The following is a 15,478-nucleotide window of genomic DNA, read 5'->3' as shown; positions in this document are numbered from 1 at the left end:
CAGCATTTATGAATACTTATTATCCCTTTTTGGCTTTGAACATTCTTAATGAACGCAATACTGATAACACAAAATCCCCTCTTTTGATTTATTTTTGATGGAATCAATATTGTTTTTAAATTTAAATTGAAATCACAATTTTTTTTAGTTTTCTAAAACCTAATATATTTAGAGTTTCATAACTCATTTTTAAATGATAATGATAATTGAGGGTAAAATAAATTGCTGCGAGAGAATTTTTACTTTGACTCAAACCCTCATTTCTTATTTAGCAATCAATTATATCACAAATTCATTGTAAATACAAGTGAAAATAGTATTGACATTGTTGCTTTAAGTTTTATTTTTAAGGAGACATCTGATATGACTTTGTAAATAAGTTTCACACAATGCTGAATTTGAACTTCAAATTTTTATTTCAATTTTACATGTTTATTATCTTTTTATTCTGATATCAATGTTTTATTATAATATTTTGATTCTGGTTCCCTGGTTTTCCTTCGATTTAGAAAATATCTTGAATTACTAAAAATAAAATCCTAATAAGTATGATCCGTTCCCAAAACCTTATGCGTCATCAACATTTGTTGTATATTACGACTGAATTCTTATTGTGAAAGCAGTATTCGTTAGATCTGAGCTTATTTTTGAATTCTTTCAGGCCGTTTTCATGAATAATTTTTCGATATTCTGGATTGTATTTTCTTGATTTAAATCTTCTAGCACGTTTTTGATTGCATTCATAAAAATCGGAACTTGCAATAAGAAATCAACCAATTTATATCCTTCATCTTAAAGTTGTTAATTTATCTATTGAAATCACTTTCGCCAAGGAACGATATACAACAAAGAAATAAATGAGTAAAAAAGTAGCCTTTTCTATGTTACATATAGCTTAAGGTTGTCAGATTGCCCAGTTTAATCCGGGTTTGCCCGGATATTCAATATAAAATTTGAGAAAAGTCCGGCCCGGTTGCCCGGATTTCATTGGAAAAGCCCGGATTTTACCCGGGTTTATTCTCATTCTCATTCTCAAATCCAATTAAAAAAAAAAACAAATTCTTTTGAAAAATATTTTTATTCGTTTGCCCAAAACAAAATTTTTTGAGCAAGTTACATAATAGTTATCATGAAAGGTGTTTTGAAAGCCTAAAATACGATATGAAATCTGCTGATAAACTTTAATGAATAAACTTTTTTCTCAAGGTTTTTTTTTCTTAATTTTCGATGAGTTATTCCAAGGTTTTGACCAAATTTGCCAGGATATTGCCCGGATTTTGGTCGACAATTTTGAAATCAAATGCCCGGATGTTGCCAGGTTTTTACAGGTAGATAAATTAGCTCGGATTGTCCGGCCCGGATACGTGCTGAAAAAAATCTGGCAACGGTAATATAGCTGTTCTGAATTTGTTACTTAGAGAAAGTTCACTGGTGTTGGGAAAAAGTGGTAGAAATTTTGACATTTTGAAAATTTTACCATGCAAAAATGTTTTCAAGATCTTTGGGCGCTGTATTTTCTTACAGCACTGATTCTATTTCAGCCGTATGTGATAGATGCTATTTTTGCATAACAGCATGCGAAACTACAACAAGTGTTGTTAAAAAACTTGGGGAGCCACAGATCTTGAAAGTTTTTTTGGGTGGCAAAATTTCCAAAATATGCTAAAAATGACAAAATTTCTACCACTTTTTCCCAACACCAGTGAACTTGCTCTTAGCGAAACAAAATCACAAGTCGAATTTCATAAACATTAAATAATGGTTACTATGTTGAAAAAATGGTAAGAAAGTTAGACAGCCAGCGGAAGTCATATGCTTCTGAAGCGCCTACTAGAAACAATATCCTTCCAATAGAAAATTTGACTGCATTGAAAATTTCTTTCCATAAAAGCAGTTCAACAATTAAAGACCCAACGTCATTCTTAGTTATTAGAAGGACCAAGATATGCGAATCTATAAAACGTGGAGAAAATGTTTTAAAATTCCGTACATATATCTATAGTTTACGGAAATCTTCTTGTTTTGTTCTATGTAAGCAACAAAATTAATACAGCATGAAGGCAATAAATATATGCCGCCATTAAAAAAAATCATATATTTCAGTCTAATAACCATCATCTCTTAAATATTTCACTTTTTCAAATTTGCCATTCCATTAGAATTATTAAAAAAAGAAGAATTCAAAAAGCTCAGAAGTTGAAACAAATATAAAATTCATAACCATTTGCTCGTGCAAATTTAATTATATGAGGACAAATAAATGACATTATAATTATAATTATTAATGGTGCTGTTGCTGTACGTACAGTTTCGCTGATTGTAGCCTTTATAATTCAAAATCCTAGATACTTTTTGAACATATGAAAAAGTTCCTCATTAGTGACACAATGATTATTGTTTTATTTTTCAACTGTTTATAATTGTTATAATTAGTTTGATTTTTTACTAGTGTTCAATATCTGGTACTTGGTTTGGTAACTGATGTTTTTTTAAAGGTTTGAATCGAAATCTCATACAAACTATGAGCTTGTACGTTTGGATTCGTTTATTTATTATGTTTGGTCCTATATTTATCGTTTGTGAAATATGGTTACAATTCATTTTTGAACATCAAATAAAAATTTAAAACTGAACGTTGACAAATTTATATTTTGTAACATCTGTTGTATGTTTTCTATAACATCAAACAAAAAGTCTCAAGAAAAGTTTTGTTTCATCAAAAATCGAAAACGATATTTCTACCATACAAACTTGAGCAAGGAAACTTAAAAAATAAACCGAATCTTGGACTTGGTTCTAGAAATTTTAAATTAATAGCATTTTGGTCATTTATTTGATGACACCAATGCCCATCTTTATGGAATCGAAATGAAAATGTGTAACTCGAAAAGCAAATATTACTTTTAACACAACCATATTCTATATTGCAGAATATAAAATTAAATCCTGTTTTTTATAACCGTTGATGAACAAAACTTTGGTTTCAGAATACTACACCCAATAAATGTCGATATCGGAAATCATCGATCTTCCCGGCTGCAGGCGCGGCGATCAATAAACTTCCAACGAATTCTATAAAAGTTAACACCCATCAAAAATAACATCATGGCAGCAATAACATTCACTATAAAACTTGTCAATGAGAATTTCATTCACGTTCGTGGCATTAAACTTGATTGATTTTATTCATTTGATCACAGCACGAGTTCACAATTTGTCAAATAGCGGTGCTCATTAATAAATCAACTCCGTATCGATCATGTCAAGATCTAATTCGTATGTGGCCCGGATCACCAGGAAACTAATTTACCCGTTGCTAGGATCCCCACACTCGATCGGAAGAATCAATCAAAATCGTAGAACACTGTTTTTTGCGACTTTTGTTGTCTGCTTTTCTTCTTTTGCAGGCTGCTCTGCGATCATAAACACTTCACTCGCGAACCGCAACAAGCAACGGTCGATGAACGAACGACTTCGCGATAAGCAATAAATATGACACGCATTAAATTATCGAGCTCTACAAATCGACCTGACCGAGACCGAGACCGAGACCGAGGGAAGAGCACCAATGTTAACTGGGAGACATACCGGCGTCTAATGAGAAAAAATATCGAACTCTGAAGGCTTATATAAAATAACCTACCTACCTGCTGTCTACCTGTTTGGCTATCTTTTCGACCGGTCTTCTGCGCTATGTAGTTCGCTCGATGATCGCGAATATCACATCCCGATCTTCGAAGGTGATCATTATTGGTTAACCAGTGCGATGCCAGAGCGAACGTTTGTGGTCCGAACGAGGCGAGGTCCAATTGGTGCGTCAAAGAGAGCACGTTGTAGACCCCAGAAAACCGGCATCGATCATTGTGGTAGGCCGCGATCACCCTGCGTATCGTAGACTAGATCAGATCGAAAATTTGTCGATACATTTCAGAACTGAGTTTCCTCACAGCTTCGAATGCGACTTTGGATTGGAGATGAAACTTTGAATATATTCTTGTGGTCCATGTAATTGTTTTTTTTCTAATCCAACCGGCCTCACCATGCCAGTATTAGTTTGAATAATTATCCATCTAAAATATTTATACCACGATATGACAATGAAAATAACACACAATCTTCATATCTTCATATACATAAAAAACTGGAAAGAAAAGTTCGTAAAGTAAATTTTCCAAATGTGTTTATTTCATTAGGTAAAGTGTTCGGTTGCATTTTTACAAGCTTTCGAAAAATCTATATTAAAAAAAAATAGTTTCAAGATGCTATTGAAGATTTCCTGTTTTTTTAACGTTTCTCCGGTGATCAATGTAACCCTAGGTAACGGTAGCAACTTCAATTAAAATTATCTAAATTTGTTTGAATTGACTCAAATTCAAAATAACTTCGAGATCTTCAATCGAAACTACTCGTTCCATTTCTGCTGTGTCTATTTTGTAGGCAAAATAGTGGAGTTCTTGCTCACATCATCATTTACTGGCATCAGCTTCCATCCCATGAGACTTGCACCAGTCCAAAAGTGTCGAGATGTCTGCTTGAAGTGCTGCATAGTCTACTAATGATTCGATGATCCGAAAAATCATAACGTCATCTGCGTACATCAATTTAGAGCAGTGGTTTTCAAACTTTTTTCACACACCGCCCACATTTGTAAAATTTTTGAGCTCAACGCCCCCCTGAGCAAGGTTTTTGAAGATCTTAAAAACAAAATTATGACCTGGATCGTTAAAAAACCATTATCTCATGGCATTATTCAATTATTAAAATTTACATGAGGCCCTCATAGCCAAAGGGGTACCTATTATAATTGATATAAAAAGCAATTTCTGTGGGTTTGTTTGTTTGTTTGTTTGTTTGTTTGTTTGTTTGTTTGTTTGTTTGTTTGTTTGTTTGTTTGTTTGTCCTCTATAGACTCAGCCGTCTAAAGAGCTAGAGAGCTGAAATTTGGCATGTATGTTCATTAGGACCAGGAATGATGAAAAATGTTTTTGGATTTTCGGATGACCCCTTCTGAAGGGGGTCGTCCATACAAGACAAATATTGTTTTCGCGATATTGACGTTATTTTTCGTCGGATTGTGATGAAAATTTGCCCATGAGGGTTTTGAAAGACGAGCAATCGATTTCAGGCATTGCATTTTGGGTCAGGGGTCGGCAAAAGGGGTCGTCCATATTGACTGTTTATTGTTTTTGCGATATTGGCGTTATTATCCATCAGATTGAGATTAAACTTTGCACATATTAGTTTTGAATGACGAGCAATCAATTCGAGATGCTAAATGCGGAGTCAGGGGTCGTTCAAAAGGGTTGTCCATATTAACTTTCAATATCTTAGTGACATTGACGTTTTCATACGTCGGATGAAAATTTGCTCATAAGAGTTATTAGGGACAAACAATAGATTACGCTTATCCAAATTAAAGTCAGGGGTCGGCCAAAGGGGTCGTCCATATTAACAATTCACTGTTATTGCGATATAATAGTTATTATACAACGGATTCAGATGAAAATTGGCACACGAGAGTTTTGAGGGACGGGTAATCGATTCCAGGTATTAAATTCATTGTAAGAGGTCGGCAAAGGAGGTCGTCCATATTAACCTTTCCGTATTTTTGCAATATCGTCGTTATTATACATTATAGTATTGGGATGAAAATTTGCACACGGTAGTTTTCAGGGACGGGCAATCGATTTCAGATGTCAAATGTTTTGCTAGGGGTCGACGAAAGGGGTCGTCCACATTAATTAAATTTCCACTGTTTTTAGTAATATTGACGTTATTATGCAATGGATTGCTTAGGAAATTTTCACACGGGAGTTTTGAGGGAAGGGTCATCGATTTCAAATATCAAAGATTGTATGTCACCAAAATGGGTTTATTTTTTTTTTTGGCAATAATTGCGTTATTATGCAACGATCGAGTCGAAATTTATACACGGTGGTTTTCACCGCGGTCAATTGATTCATGTTTTCAAATTAAGTAGCAGACGTCAGAAAAGTGATCGTCTAATATTTTGCGATTATTACTTAACAATGTATTCGGCAGTGCATCTGGAAAAATGCTTGGCAATTGACTTTCATACAAACTGTTCATAACATATTCCAAGTTTAAAGCGAAACGGAGTTCGTATGGGATCAGCTAGTAAGTGATAAAAAGTGATAAGTTAAAAATGTCAAACGATTCTTCATATTTCAACTATATTTCCTGATTTTTCAGATTTTTAGAATTTTATTTACATGCTTTTGTATTCGGAAGAAAAAGCAAATTTTCGAATAATATAAGGAAAATTACCAAACATAACAACTTGAAGGCCTGTTTTCTCGAATTTAGCTTCTATGCATTTACTTATACCTCTTTAACTCCAAGAGCCTCATATTGCATCAAACCTTTAGTCAAAATTTAATAAATTTAAAAGTTTCCTGGACAAATACTTAAACGGATTGGTTAGTTTGTTTTGATATCACATCATATATCTAAGATTTTGGTATACAAAATTCTCTATTTCCCATTAATTTGCGTAATTGAAAACAAATTTATTACTGTAAAACCGCTGAATTACGTAAAATAGTATTATTTCTTGATATCTAATATTTATGAAACTCCTGTTCGGTTCTTTTTCAGTGCGCTGCGTGATGGTTTTTCGGCAAACGCGTTAGAAAACGTGAAAAAGCTTATCTGTTTGGTCGAATAGTGCGGGCGGAATAAAGTGGGCTTCACAGGAGAGTGTGATTTGAAATTTTGTGGTTATTCTTTGTGAATTGGATCCACTTGAGTGTTTTAATCTGTGGTTTTACAATCGAATGTAGCCTTCCAAGAAAGATGGCGACAAGTTGTAGAATGAGTTGGTATTGGTAGCATTTCAATGAGAACAAAATTTCGAGATGGGTTTTCTAATACCGTATTTGTTTATGCCGAGTGTTGCACTAGTGTTGCACTGGTGCACCACTAGGTGCTGTCAAACTGTTTGTTTATTCGGACGGTGTTGCACTGGTTTTGACCTGTCGGAGTTCTGCTTACGGACGGTGGCCCACCGATAATTTTGCCAGTGTTGCGAGAGAGCGTGTGAGTGAGCGAGGTAGCAATACACTGGCGAGGATTTGTGTTTGTTTTTATCGGGTACGGTGGAACACTCCACGAGTGGAGAAAACAAATACAGTATAAGTGTTGGTTTGTGTAGTGACTACAATTTGCTCAATCTGTGCCATGCGGTAGAAAAAAGGAACCTAGAAAGAAATTGCCGCAGACTCGTGGCGGGAGCAGGAACTAACATGCGATGATTCGGTGAGCTCGTTCTATACTTTAACATAACTTTTTTCACAGGTTTTTTTTGCTAGAAATACTACGATGTTTTTAGAAAATAACATGTATACTTCAAAAGTTTGTATACAGATTTTCGTCTTCCTTCCTCTCTCACTTGGATAAATAAAATTAAAGATACGTCATCCGAATAAGAGTGGCAAGTAGCAGAACTACAGCTATTGAATTTCGCTACTCGCCGAATGATCCAGCGTTGCCAAATTTAATTATAAAATTTGTCATTTTAATTTTAATGAACAACATTTTTCATGAAGATTTGTTAACTTCGATAGATTATCGTAGTTGTCTATCATTTTTTTTTTTCAATATCAACTATCCTAGTCAATATTATATGTTTTCCTGCCATAAAACCAAATTATTGTAATTTGAACTGGTCTACATGATTAGAACCATTAATGATCCTTCGGCAATTGGGCATTGGACTAATCTTTAAAGTACCACTTGTATAAATGATTTAATTTATATGGCTTGATGTTTATTTTGAAAGAGACATAAATATGCTAATAAATTTTTCTTTCAGATTCGTATCCTTTTTAAATATTAATAAATATGTAATAATTTTTCTTTTTTATATTCTCATCATATACTCCTACGATTTTTTCACTATTCTCCTTACCAATAATTAGATAAATTGATATATATTTTAGAAGGAATGCATCTGGGGATAACCTGAAGAAACTTTTGCAAGCGGCACGGGTAGCCGGCCATTGTAGGTTTCTGAGGGTTGGATGCTTTTCTTCGACGAACCATCGGACCGTGGAAGCCCTAGAAGAAATTCGAAGGCCAAGCCACACAGACATAGGCAGGACCTTGCTACCGATGGGGGAAACATACATACATACATATCTAATATTTATGAAACTAAAAATCGAAATTCGAGTCCTGTTGAAAGTTATGCAGCATTCACGACTTTTAAACTTTAAATTAGATTCCAATAACTGAATTCCGGAAATGTAAGTGATAACCGAATTGATTAGAAGTTTATCCAGTTAAACCATGGGAAATGCCACAATTGAATTTTTGAATCGATTGAAATAAAAATGGACAAATCAAAGCTAAAATAAAAGTTCTCTTACCTAAAATCAATCAATAAATAACTGATGGTGCCCTTTTACACAGATTTTTTCGAAGGTCTTTTTGTTAAGTAGATTTTTGGAGGTGATTCGGTAGGAAACATCATTTTTACTTTTTAATCACAGGCACATGATTTAATAACTGTTTTTGGGAGACTTTGGCGTTCTGAACTCGAATAATTTGCTAAGTTTTGTCTCTCAGCTCTCGTTTTAGTGATACGGCGTGTGGAAGTTTTAAAGTTTATCAATTTTGAGTAAAATCGATCAATGATAACTTATGAATGAACAACATATGAATGAAACTGATTTTTAATCTAACTATTTTTCTCCTTTCAATCAAGGATTCAGATTTGGCCAAAATATTATATATTTAACAATGTATAGCTTTCAAAAAATTGAATTCCTTAATTTTGAGAAATTTTAATAGATAACGTTACAACTAATTCTGACACCGCTGAGGAAAGTTTTTGAGTATTTCATATTAATTTTAATAATTATGAATTATGATTATTTTTTCTCGAAATTACTTGCGATCTCGGAGAAATTTGATCATTTAACTGAAACCTTTTATTTATAAAACTTTATAATGTTCTACATTTTTGCTCAAATTGATTAAATACATTTTAAACTAATCCTCCCAAGTTCTTTAAAAAATAAGAGCTGTTCAAAAAAATTTAATTGAATATTTGGAGTCAGGGCCCCCAAATTAGTCTTAATCAGTTCTGAAGTCCTTTGCATCTCGGAAAAATGTTAATTTTGTTGCATTGTCTTATCAAGTATTGCCATTTAATATTGATGTTTTTTAGTATAAGGGTGATACGGTCAAAATTTGGTCAATATAAACTTGACGTATTTCTTTCAATTTTGCATTTAAAAAACCTGAACACCCCTTATTTTGAAGGTGTGTGTGTAGAATGTTGCTCCTATTTTGATTTTGGAATTCAAAAAAGGAAAGAGCAGCGTATCAAAATTTTGCTCGCGCATCGCGAAAATCCGACCTACTCGCACGCAAAGCTGGCAAAATCGCTAAAAGTTGCCAAATCAACCGTTACAAATGTAAATAAAGTGTTAGGGGAACGTTTGTCGACAGCCGGGAAGTCTGGATCGGGAGGAAATCGAAAACCGGAAGCTGCTGAGACGACAAAGAGAGTTGCCGGTAGTTTCAAGCGAAACCCTAACCTCTCTCTCCGAGATGCCGCAAATAAGCTGGCTGTATCGTCTACAACCGTGCATCGAGCCAAAAAACAGACCGGACCATCGACTTACAAGAAGGTAGTGACTCCAAATCGCGATGTTAAACAAAATACGACGGCCAAAGCGCGATCCCGGAGGCTGTACACGACGATGCTGACGAAGTTTGACTGGTGGTATGGACGACGAAACCTACGTCAAAGCCACACTACAAGCAGCTTCCGGGACAGGAGTTTTATACGGCAAAAGGAAGGAGAAAGGTAGAAGATATCTCCAAGCACATGAAGCTGTCGAAGTTCGCGAAGAAATATCTGGTTTGGCACGCCATCTGTACCTGTGGCATGAAAAGCAGCATTTTCATAGCTTCCGGGACTGTCTGCTGCCTTTTCTGAAGAAACACGATTGTTCCGTACTGATTTTGGCCGGATTTGGCATCTTGCCATTATGGTAAAAAGGCCATAGAGTGGTACGCCGCCAACAACATGCAGGTGGTTCCCAAGGACAAGAACCCTCCCAACACGCCAGAGCTCCACCCAATTGCGAAATACTGGGCTATTGTCAAGCGGAACCTAAAGAAGACCAAAAAAAACTGCTAAAGACGAGCAGAAGTTCAAGGCAAACTGGCTTTCTGCGGCGAAGAAGGTGGACAAAGTGGCTGTACAAAATCTGATGGCAGGGGTTAAGCGTAAGGCCCGGCAATTAGGATTTGGAAAAGCGGAAGCCTAACTGAATATTTTTCCTGAATTTTATACTAATTAAACTTGAAAAGAAATTTAATTTGATTTTTTAAATAAACGATTTCACCGATTTACACGCATTTTCCCTTGACCAAATTTTGACCGTATCACCCTTTAGCTCTATCTATCAGAACAAGATCAACATATACAGCGTATACAAAATCTGTAACAATTCGAAAAAATCTCCAAGGTACATTTTGAGAAAAAAAATTAAATACTGGAATAAAAATTTGCTTTGCAGCTCTGTAAAATTAAAGATATACTAGTCTTGAACCAGATGTTTAGTCCTGCAATATCATTTCATTGTTTTGCATCGAACTTACACGTTTTTATTTCAAATCTACGTTGTTTCGTGAGTTGTGCAAATATGAATTACGACCTCACCGCCCACCTGATCCCTCCCACCGCCCCCCAAATTTGAAAATTGAGCTCACCGCCCCCTGGAAGCTCTCAACGCCCCCAAGGGGGCGGTAGGGACCACTTTTAAAATCACTGATTTAGAGGATTGCAGTAAACAAGCAAGATCGTTAACAAAAAGGATAAAGATTAGTGGTCCTATGTGGCTGCCATGGGGAACACCTGAAGGGGCGTCAAATGGCTGAGATCTGATTCCTCGTAGATTCACAAATGCTCGTCGGTTTATCAAGTAGGAGTATAGAGAGTAGGCATGAGACGTGGCAATTCTGTCTTTTAGTTGGAGTACCGCAGGTAGACCGGATTCCTTCTGTTTCGAGTTGAAAATTTTTCAGAAGTTTCTCGGATTGCGTCGAAGCTCCCTTTGCGTACGTGCAACATAACGTCGAGAGCAAAACCGGTTGTAACTGCGATATCTTCTTGTAGCATCGTCCAATTTCATTTTAATGAAAGGGGACCTGAAGGGTCGGCACAGAAGGATCGAGCCAGGTTTCGGTGAATGAGTAGATTTCGTAGCCGAGCTCTGATGTAGCAACGAAGCATTCACAAATCTTTGATTTCAAACCACGCACGTTCTGGTAATACAGGCGCAGCGCATCAGATGAATTGGATGCGTCAATTGGGCATGTTTTGCGATAGTCGATAGGACGAGAGCTGCAAATTGAGGGGCAGTCATTGAACGCAACGGGAGAAGAAGAAGAGTACTTGCCTGACAGCACAGGCTGGAGAGCCCCGTTGCCTTCTCCGAATACAGGGCCGGGACGGCTGTTGATAATTGAAACATCATAAAAAACTGAGCAAAATCAAACCGCGTAAAAAAAGACTTTAGTGTATCTTCAATGACATGTTCCTCATATTTGTATAAACCAACCCTACTTTGACGGAAAATCATTATTTCTTGCTAAACTTATCGAAAATTTCGTTTTTCAAAGACACATTTTTTACATTCCTTAAGGTAAAAAGCCTTCAGGTAGGCAACGAAATTTAATTTTTTGACTCATATAGCGGCAAGCATGGCGGCGGATATCTTTTTCAAGTCGAAGATTGATGCACCTTTTTCACTCGAACAAGGACGAAATTTGTTAGAATTATGTTTCAAGTCTCCCGAAAGTGCTTACGAGTGGAAAAACGATAAGTTGTAGTTTCATCAGATTGCGCAGGCTGGTTTTTTTTATAAAACCTTATATTAACCTTATATCTGTGCCTTATATGTTACCCATGAAAAATAACAATTTTCATGTTGATTCCATTAGTCCTTCTGTTTCTAGGAATTAAACCCCCATTTTAATACCTTTGAAAACCTTTGGAATTTTGGAAAACTCCTTAAAATGCAGTTATCTATTCAAATAATTTGTAAAAATATTATTATTCACTTTTAAACAGTAAATATTTTTGTTTTTGTTGAAAAACTCAAGTTATACTATTCTTATTTCGCACCCTTATTTTCACATTTTTGGTCCTCAATGCCAATTGCTACGTCCAAAAAAAGTAAACTAATGCTTGAATTATCCGTTAAGGAATTCAGAACAAATTGTATAAGAAAATTTTCGTGATTTTCAATCATTCATATTTTAACAAGCAAAACACGTATGGGTACTATTCTTATTTCGCTCACTGTATTAATTTTTGGTAAGGTCCCAGGAAGTGAAAAAATATAAATCACATTTTTTTTTATTGAGCCTGTCAAAGGATCTTTAAATGTTTTCAATGGTAAGCGATTACCATTTCAATCAAGCAAGCGCCAATTTTTATGATTCGTTCGAAAGTTTTGATTAACGATCGTTAGCGTTTTATTCAGCTAGTGGTGTCTTCATGCGATATGATTCCCAACGGATCTAGAAAAATATCTAAATATGTGGTGTTGTCGATCGTTTTGTTCTGCTAAATTTTATAGGTACCAACTCCGAAAGTTCTTCAACAAAATCAGAATAGGCCACAGATCGGAATAGCAGACTTTGTTATATTTATCCTTCCTTCAGACCTACCCGGGCGTTCACAATCGCAGCAACCTGTTAAGTTGGACATGCCGCTATAAAAGGACTGTGTAGTAATCTTGTTGGTTCGGGAGCAATTTACTCTTAGGGTGATTCATTTTCAATCGAAATTATTTGAGTAACAACCAATCAGACAAAAAATATATATAAAACTACTCGATTGAATTGTTATTTTCAAATAATAGTTTCAACATTTTTTGCGATACGATAGCGTAAAAAAACTTAAAGCACCAACGTAATCGTTGGTAGGATGATGATAATCACGAGACCAAAGAAAAAAGTTATGAATGGTCGTTATGATACGTTATATGCTTTGATTTTTTTTTTCATTTATGCTGGGCAAAAACACGATGCAGATGACTAGACTTTCAATTAAAGACAAGTTTTACCAGTCGTCGCTAAAAGGAAGAACTCAAAAGGGCAGGTGTTCTCACGAGAACCATTTATTGGTGGTTTTCTGCGTGAATGTGGAGCCGATTTTGCTCGCATTATACGACATTCAATTTCCAAATCAGGGCCTCCGGGATTTCCGAGTTTATGATCAGACGATTTTAATGCTACTTTTGGGGAATTAAAGGAAATTGATTGAAGTTTTACTGTTTGAACTGAATTTTTTTACCGTTCAAACAGATTTGAGGCCATAAACAAATATTGCGCAGTGCTGGTTGACGAATTTTTTTTCCACATGTGTCAAATTCGTAGTCGGAAAAACATATTTTTTCATGGTATTCAATAATTAGTGGAATCATTACACAGGGCAGTTTTCATGAATAGCGACTTATCAACTTATAAAAACTTGTGAAAAATTAGTTTTTCGATGATTTCAAGGTTCAAAATCCAACTACCTAACTATTCTAAATACCTAACTATTTTTTAGAAAATACTGATACCAACCTTCGTGGCTCATCACACTAGGACATCAATTGTAAACAACTGTTTCTCTTTTGGAATTTGTCTTATTTAGGGGAGATGGGGGCATAATGGCCACCTTAAGGAAAACGCTTATTTAACCATAGAGAACAGCTGTAATATGTGAATTACATCATTGTTTCGTGTTCAGACACTCAAATAGTCTATTGCCTAATTGGATGAAACTTGAAAAAGTAGAAAAAACGTTTAAAAATGCATTTGAAAATTTTATGCCGAAAGCTGAAAACCAGTCACTGTAGAGGCATAATGAGAAACTCCCCGAGGCAGTATGAGCACCATTAATGAAGGCATAATGAGCGTTTTCTGCCGGGGAATCTAGCAGCGAATTCGACTCGATGAAGTCAGCTGAGTAATAGAGCTACAGCTTAACTTGTATCGTCTGACGATTTGGCCAATTGGTTAGATGTCGGAGAGGTAATCAGTAGGCTCGAGTTCGATTCCTGGTGGAGGTGATTTTTTTTCATTTATCATTCAGTTGACTCCATCAAGTTGAATTTGCTGCTAGATTCCCCGGCAGAAAGTTCTCATTATGCCTTCATTGATAGTGCTCTGTTCGCCTCTAGTGAACAAATTAAAGTAAAAAATCGTTTTAAAATTGATTAAAGTTAAAAATCAAAAATTTTATGATGTTGAAAATTGAGAAACAATGTGTAGATCATGTTGCAGTGCGTACATTTCAGATCAAGATGATTTAAAGGTCATAAAAGTTTATTTGGTGGTGCTCAAAAATTATAATATTTTCGTCACTTGAGAACCTAGCTGGTTATTATTTAATATTTCTGTAAAGATGATAAGATTATTTTCTTTTTGGTGAAAAATTAATACTATGGGTAGTACGAAACAAGTCCTTATGAAAATTTGTTTAAGAAAATACGTACTTATGTAGAAAAAAAGAGTGCTCATTATGCCCTGGGTGCTCGTTATGCCCTCATCTCCCCGTATGTTTGATACGTTTTTTCGGATCTTCCAATTTCCCAAAAAAAATATCAATCACGAGAATATTCACGCTTGTTTCGAGTTAGTGATGTGTTATAAAAAATACTAAGTATTAAAAGGTTGAACATTTCAAAGTGAAATTTTCGTAAGAATAATTGCTACAAACTTCATTTTCTTGTTTAAGCTACTTACATTCGAAAATTCCTCCAAAAACAGCTGTTGCTGTACGTTCCCTGAACTGAGCTTCATCAAATAACTTTGTTGAGTTTCTGAAAATGATAAGTTTGAATATGTTGATCGTTTATTTAATATAAATGTCACAAATTTGAGCTACGAATTATAATGCAAAGGCATTTTTCCTTGAAAAACTGCAACTGCTTTGCTTTCTTGCTCACCTGATTATCTGAGCTTCTTAATCTTTTATTTTCTTTTGAATATTAAACGGATGAAACGATAGAAAAAAAATAAACAAGTGAACTAGGTTTCACTATTAATCCAAATATTTTATTGAATGACGATACGATATACAGTTAAACTACAGTTACAGTTACAGTTAAATACAGTTAAATCCAGAAAAACTAAAAATGTAGCAGGGGGAAATAAAGGTTTTTTTTTTTTAACGAAGAAAGTGAAATCTTGAGCATTTTTAAAATAATCTGAATGAATGTAAAATATATAATCTCATTACATTCTAAATCAATAGATATCGAAGAATTGAGTGTGGCTGGAGAGGTTCTTATTGAGATGTCAAATGCGATAACGAGCAGCGGTCTAGAACATTCCCTGTTAATCACAGCTCAGAAGCCCAATTCATGTACTGATAATATCAGCCGCGATCATTACTACAATTTTTTAATGAAATATACATTTCAATGGTGCAAAAATACAG

General features: G+C 35.0%; 1 protein-coding gene across 1 annotated transcript in view; it reads right to left on the bottom strand.

The window, feature by feature from the left end:
• The window catches only part of LOC129739093 (protein lon-1-like), a 68,570-nt gene extending 64,985 nt beyond the window's left edge, over positions 1 to 3,585 (bottom strand). Inside the window, exon 1 of the mRNA XM_055730489.1 lies at positions 3,311 to 3,585. The gene's annotated coding sequence lies outside the window, so the exon portion shown is untranslated. The remainder of the gene's footprint in view (positions 1 to 3,310) is intronic.
• Positions 3,586 to 15,478: the final 11,893 nt, after the last annotated feature.

Source organism: Uranotaenia lowii, chromosome 1 (genome assembly GCF_029784155.1).
Source record: "Uranotaenia lowii strain MFRU-FL chromosome 1, ASM2978415v1, whole genome shotgun sequence".
NCBI lineage: Eukaryota > Metazoa > Arthropoda > Insecta > Diptera > Culicidae > Uranotaenia > Uranotaenia lowii.
Note: the sequence above shows the minus strand (reverse complement) of the source record. Positions and strands in the feature narration are given on the sequence as shown.